Here is a 7732-nt window from a genome sequence, read left to right on the forward strand (position 1 = left end):
GACACACACTGACCCACCTACCTGACACACACACTGACCCACCTACCTGACACACACACTGACCCACCTACCTGACACACACTGACCCACCTACCTGACACACACTGACCCACCTACCTGACACACACTGACCCACCTACCTGACACACACACAGACTGACCCACCTACCTGACACACACACACTGACCCACCTACCTGACACACACACACTGACCCACCTACCTGACACACACTGACCTACCTACTTGACACACACACACACACTGACCTACCTACTTGACACACACACTGACCTACCTACTTGACACACACACACACTGACCCACCTACCTGACACACACACACTGACCTACCTACCTGACACACACTGACCCACCTACCTGACACACACACACTGACCTACCTACCTGACACACACTGACCCACCTACCTGACACACACCCTGACCCACCTACCTGACACACACACTGACCTACCTACTTGACACACACACACGACCCGCTCCGAGGACAGTGGCAGGTGGGGAGTTTGACTGGGGCGGTACACTACCTGACACACACACTGACCCTCCTACTTGACACACACACACTGACCTACCTACCTGACACACACACACACACACTGACCCTCCTACCTGACACACACACTGACCCACCTACCTGACACACACACTGACCCACCTACCTGACACACACACTGACCCACCTACCTATGAGACACACACACTGACCCACCTACCTGACACACACACTGACCCACCTACCTGACACACACACTGACCCACCTACCTGACACACTTACCAAGAATAATGAAAAATGTATATGTTGTATAAATATGTTGTATTTTTTGTGGTCTGTTACCATCTGTGTTTTTTTTTTTTTTTTTTTTTTTAGATGCTTCTCCTCTTGTCAAAGCAGTGCTGCTGACCAGTCATTGAGGCTCTTTCCCAGCCCCAATGAGTGGTGGGATGTGACCATCCCGGGATATTCACACACACAGTGGGTGCACAATTTCAGAATGTCTGAGGAAACCTTCTCATACCTTTGTGCAAAGCTACGTCCAGCGATGGAGAAGCAAAACGCCAACTTCAGAGCCAGTTTGCCTGTGAGGAAAAGAGTTGACATTGCACTGTGGAAGCTACCAACAGTGAATACCGAAGTATAGGTCATCTTTTTGGTGTCAGAAAATCATCAGTGTGCCGGTGTGTGCAGGACTTCTGTAAGCCTGTCTGCACATTGCTAGCTCCTGAAATTGTACATTTTCCGGACAGGGAAAAGCTTAAAGACATGGCTGACTACTTTGAGAACAGGTGGGGCCTTCCACAGTGTGTTGGTGCTATTGATGGGTCACACATACCAATAATAGCACCACAAGAATACCACACCGACTACTTCAACAGAAAAGGCTGGCATTCCATCATCCTCCAGGGAGTAGTGGATGGAAAGGGACTGTTCTGGAATGTGAATGTAGGAAAGCCTGGGAGTTTGCATGATGCTTGGGTTCTACAATTGTCCACATTTTGGGATTGGGTTGGCCAGGGAGGCCTGTACCCTGTTTTCACTGAGAACATTTGTGGGGTGAATGTTGGCTATTATGTGCTCGGGGACTCTGCCTACCCTTTACAAAATTGGCTCCTGAAACCATTTCCTGACAATGGCCGCCTGACACCAGAACAACAAACCTACAACAAGAAAACATCCAGGGCACGGGCCATAGTGGAAAATGCTTTCGGAAGACTTAAAGCGGGGGTCCACCTATCTATGGTTTTTTTTTTTTTTTTTGAGTTCATTCACAAACTTTTCTTCTCAGCATTACATACTCACATGTTGTGTGTAATATGTCCGCCTGTGTCAGATTTCGTCGGAAAGAATAACTTATATTATTCACTGCAGGCGGTTTCCATCTTCATTGTGGGCATTTGAAGCCCACAAGCATTTATTTCCTGGATGTGGTGAATGCTGTGCTCCCAGCATTCACCGCTTGTTCCCGCACATGCTCAGTGGCATCCTGGGAAGCCTGAGACTAGCTCCCAGGAAACACCCCTACTCCCATGGGAGGAGAACCAGGAAGTGTAAAGAAGAATAGAAAAATAAAAGGTAATTACGGCGATTTAAATTTTTTTAAACGGCATGTCAGCATCTAGGCAAGGAAGAGAATACATACAGATATTGTTCAAAATTTGGGTGGAACTCCGCTTTAAGGGTAGATGGCGGCAGGCCTGTACTGGCCATTGGGACTACAGGGAGTTTCCCGGTGGGCCGATGGCTCAGTGGGCTGGTTTCAGTGACAGCCTGTCAAAGTAATGGCTTTCTTGGTTCACCCTCAACTTCACACAGTGATGTGAGAAAGATGAGAAAAATACAGAGGAGAATAAGTGAAATAGTAAAAGAGGTTAGTGAGGACTCCTTATGTTATGCTACTTATGTTTTTTTGCACAATTGCGTATAGTTTATATACTGTTTTTGTGCTTGTTTGCACAAATAAAGTGGGCCGGTCTGGATGAAGTCCAGGGCCAAATTTTTATCCCAGTCCAGCCCTGGATGGCGGTGTCTTATGAAGAGGAATGACAGTGACATTAAACTTGCCAAATCCATGGTGCTTACTTGCTGTGCTCTTCACAATCTTTGTGAAAGTCATGGAGAAGACTTCCACCAGCATTGGAATTCATCTTCAGAAGAGCCAGTACTAGTAATAGCAGCACAGGATATGGAAGAAGAGTGCAGTGAAATACGTCAGGCTCTGATGCGGCACCTCAACGTTTAATTTCTTACCATTCATTTTTAAAAGTTTTAATAAAGTATTACTGTATTGTTAATAAAGTTTTACATTAAATCAGACATACTCTAAAAAGTCTCTCGTGTTTTTTATTTCGCAAAAAAAAAAAAATATTTCTATATATTCTTAAAGTCAAAATGTGAAAAATATATTTAAAAATAAGCTTTTTTTTTAATAAAATCTTAACTAAAATTTTTTTTTTAACGAAATGTGTACAAGTGTACAATTCCTGTGCTGCATGAAAGGCACTACTGTCTGGGTGGTGACCTGGGATCACGACTGGCTCCAAGCTGACCCAGGACACCAAGGAAGGCCTGGTTGAAGGTAACCAACTGCTCCATCTGGTGGCGGGCGATTTCTGCCTCCTGGCGCATAGCTTCCTGTGCATCCTGACGCAGTGCCTGAAACCGCAGCTAATCACAGCTTTGGATCGCCAAACTCGTCAGCCCAGGATCGTTCCCAGATCTGCTGATCCTGCCAGAAATCAATTGAGATTCTGATTTTCTGTAATCTCTTCCTGTGCTGCACTGACATATCAAGCAGTATTCTTAGTTCTGTCCAGTTCTACTCCGTTTATGGTTTTCAGACAGCCGATGGAGCTTTAGACTCTTTCCTATGCGTTTACTAGGCTAATCACAGCTGCTTTGCCTGTGAAAGGGCTATCCCTTCTATCAGTGAGCAGTCTCCCAGCCTTCCAGGCAAACCATCTTATCAGAGCCCAAATAAGATGGTTTGCTTGGAAGGCTGGGGGACTGCTCACTGATAGAAGGGATAGCCCTTTCACAGGCAAAGCAGCTGTGATTAGCCTAGTAAACGCATAGGAAAGAGTCTAAAGCTCCATCGGCTGTCTGAAAACCATAAACGGAGTAGAACTGGACAGAACTAAGAATACTGCTTGATATGTCAGTGCAGCACAGGAAGAGATTATCAGAAAATCAGAATCTCAATTGATTTCTGGCAGGATCAGCAGATCTGGGAACGATCCTGGGCTGACGAGTTTGGCGATCCCCTGCTGACCTCCTAGACGGGTTCTCCTTCAGACTTTCTGTGTCCTGATCTTGGAGAAAGGCCCTGGTCGGGTTTAGACCGCAAGCACTTATTGCTTGCCATCTGGTAAGCGAGCATTCTTCTTATCACTGGAGGTGTGGTGGAGGTCGAATTCACTTACCGTGGACCTTTATTATTATTTTTTGTCAATCCTGTATGCACAGTTACATTGCTCTTTTATCATCAGTTGATGCTTGGCACCTTTTCCTTTTTTCACTGTGGAATTGAGAAGATGGACTTTAGTTCTGCTCTTGATCACAATTGATTTATTTAACGTTTATTTTAATTTGTTATTACTGTTTGATCTTCACGGCATCATTTTCACAATTTTGGGGGATAGCGCTGCTTTGTATTGAAATATAAAATGATCTATCATAGAACTGTGTGGAGGTGCAGTACCTCATTGTAGCCGCCAGGTGGCAGTGATAAAAAATATCTTTGTACTTTGTAGAGGGAGTGCAGTACAGAGTGTGGCCAACAGATGGTACAAAGTACTCTTCACAGGACCATATAGGGTGCAATACCCCCATGTAGTCGGTGGTAGGCAGTGATATATTGTATTCTGTCATTTTATTTATTATTGTTTGTGTATTATTATTATTATAATAATTTAATATTATTTATAAAATTGTATTTATTATTAAATTGTAATTATTATATTTTAATTCTATATACAGTGGGGATGGAAAGTATTCAGACCCCCTTAAATTTTTCACTCTTTGTTATATTGCAGCCATTTGCTAAAATCATTTAAGTTCATTTTTTTCCTCATTAATGTACACACAGCACCCCATATTGTACACACAGCACCCCATATTGTACACACAGCACCCCATATTGTACACACAGCACCCCCATATTGTACACACAGCACCTCATATTGTACACACAGCCCCCCATATTGTACACACAGCACCCCATATTGTACACACAGCACCCCATATTGTACACACAGCACCCCATATTGTACACACAGCCCCCCATATTATACACACAGCACCCCATATTGTACACACAGCACCCCATATTGTACACACAGCACCCCATATTGTACACACAGCCCCCCATATTATACACACAGCACCCCATATTGTACACACAGCACCCCCATATTGTACACACAGCACCTCATATTGTACACACAGCCCCCCATATTATACACACAGCACCCCATATTGTACACACAGCACCCCATATTATACACACAGCACCCCATATTGTACACACAGCCCCCCATATTATACACACAGCACCCCATATTGTACACACAGCACCCCATATTGTACACACAGCCCCCCATATTATACACACAGCACCCCATATTGTACACACAGCACCTCATATTGTACACACAGCCCCCCATATTATACACACAGCACCCCATATTGTACACACAGCACCCCATATTATACACACAGCACCCCATATTGTACACACAGCCCCCCATATTATACACACAGCACCCCATATTGTACACACAGCCCCCCATATTGTACACACAGCACCCCATATTGTACACACAGCCCCCCATATTATACACACAGCACCCCATATTGTACACACAGCCCCCATATTGTACACACAGCACCCCATATTGTACACACAGCCCCCCATATTGTACACACAGCCCCCCATATTGACAGAAAAACACAGAATTGTTGACATTTTTGCAGATTTATTAAAAAAGAAAAACTGAAATATCACATGGTCCTAAGTATTCAGACCCTTTGCTCAGTATTTAGTAGAAGCTCCTTTTGATCTAATACAGCCATGAGTCTTTTTGGGAAAGAGGCAACAAGTTCTTCACACCTGGATTTGGGGATCCTCTGCCATTCCTCCTTGCAGATCCTCTCCAGTTCTGTCAGGTTGGATGGTAAACGTTGGTGGACGGCCATTTTTAGGTCTCTCCAGAGATGCTCAATTGGGTTTAAGTCAGGGCTCTGGCTGGGCCATTCAAGAACAGTCACGGAGTTGTTGTGAAGCCACTCCTTCGTTATTTTAGCTGTGTGCTTAGGGTCATTGTCTTGTTGGAAGGTAAACCTTCGGCCCAGTCTGAGGTCCTGAGCACTCTGGAGAAGGTTTTCGTCCAGGATTTCCCTGTACTTGGCCGCATTCATCTTTCCCTCGATTGCAACCAGTCGTCCTGTCCCTGCAGCTGAAAAACACCCCCACAGCATGATGCTGCCACCACCATGCTTCACTGTTGGGACTGTATTGGACAGATGATGAGCAGTGCCTGGTTTTCTCCACACATAGGCCAAAAAGTTCTATCTTGGTCTCATCAGACCAGAGTATCTTATTTCTCACCATCTTGGAGTCCTTCAGGTGTTTTTTAGCAAACTCCATGCAGACTTTCATGTGTCTTGCACTGAGGAGAGGCTTCCGTCGGGCCACTCTGCCATAAAGCCCCGACTGGTGGAGGGCTGCAGTGATGGTTGACTTTCTACAACTTTCTCCCATCTCCCGACTGCATCTCTGGAGCTCAGCCACAGTGATCTTTGGGTTTTTCTTTACCTCTCTCACCAAGGCTCTTCTCCCCCGATAGCTCAGTTTGGCCGGACGGCCAGCTCTAGGAAAGGTTCTGGTCATCCCAAATGTCTTCCATTTAAGGATTATGGAGGCCACTGTGCTCTTAGGAACCTTAAGTGCAGCAGAAATGTTTTTTGTAACCTTGGCCAGATCTGTGCCTTGCCACAATTCTGTCTCTGAGCTCTTCAGGCAGTTCCTTTGACCTCATGATTCTCATTTGCTCTGACATGCACTGTGAGCTGTAAGGTCTTATATAGACAGGTGTGTGGCTTTCCTAATCAAGTCCAATCAGTATAATCAAACACAGCTGGACTCAAATGAAGGTGAAGAACCATCTCAAGGATGATCAGAAGAAATGGACAGCACCTGAGTTAAATATATGAGTGTCACAGCAAAGGGTCTGAATACTTAGGACCATGTGATATTTTAGTTTTTCTTTTTTAATAAATCTGCAAAAATGTCAACAATTCTGTGTTTTTCTGTCAATATGGGGTGCTGTGTGTACAATATGGGGGGCTGTGTGTACAATATGAGGTGCTGTGTGTACAATATGGGGTGCTGTGTGTACAATATGGGGTGCTGTGTGTACAATATGGGGGGCTGTGTGTACAATATGGGGTGCTGTGTGTACAATATGGGGTGCTGTGTGTACAATATGGGGTGCTGTGTGTACAATATGGGGGGCTGTGTGTACAATATGGGGGGCTGTGTGTACAATATGGAGTGCTGTGTGTGCAATATGGGGTGTTGTGTGTACAATATGGGGTGCTGTGTGTACAATATGGGGGGCTGTGTGTACAATATGGGGTGCTGTGTGTACAATATGGGGGGCTGTGTGTACAATATGGGGGGCTGTGTGTACAATATGGGGTGCTGTGTGTACAATATGGAGTGCTGTGTGTACAATATGGAGTGCTGTGTGTGCAATATGAGGTGCTGTGTGTGCAATATGAGGTGCTGTGTGTACAATATGGGGGGCTGTGTGTACAATATGGGGTGCTGTGTGTACAATATGGGGTGCTGTGTGTACAATATGGGGGGCTGTGTGTGCAATATGGGGGGCTGTGTGTACAATATGGGGTGCTGTGTGTACATTAATGAGGAAAAAAATGAACTTAAATGATTTTAGCAAATGGCTGCAATATAACAAAGAGTGAAAAATTTAAGGGGGTCTGAATACTTTCCATCCCCACTGTGTGTGTATATATATATATATATATATATATATATATATATATATATATATATATATATATATATATATATATATATATTAATTTTTTAATGTATTCATTTTATTTTTTATTATGATTGGTCATTTGGTTATTACGTTTTATTATTATTTTTATTTGTTTATTTTTTACGTTTTTGTATTTGTT

The sequence above is a fragment of the Aquarana catesbeiana genome, linkage group LG05 (assembly GCF_042186555.1).
Source record: "Aquarana catesbeiana isolate 2022-GZ linkage group LG05, ASM4218655v1, whole genome shotgun sequence".
NCBI lineage: Eukaryota > Metazoa > Chordata > Amphibia > Anura > Ranidae > Aquarana > Aquarana catesbeiana.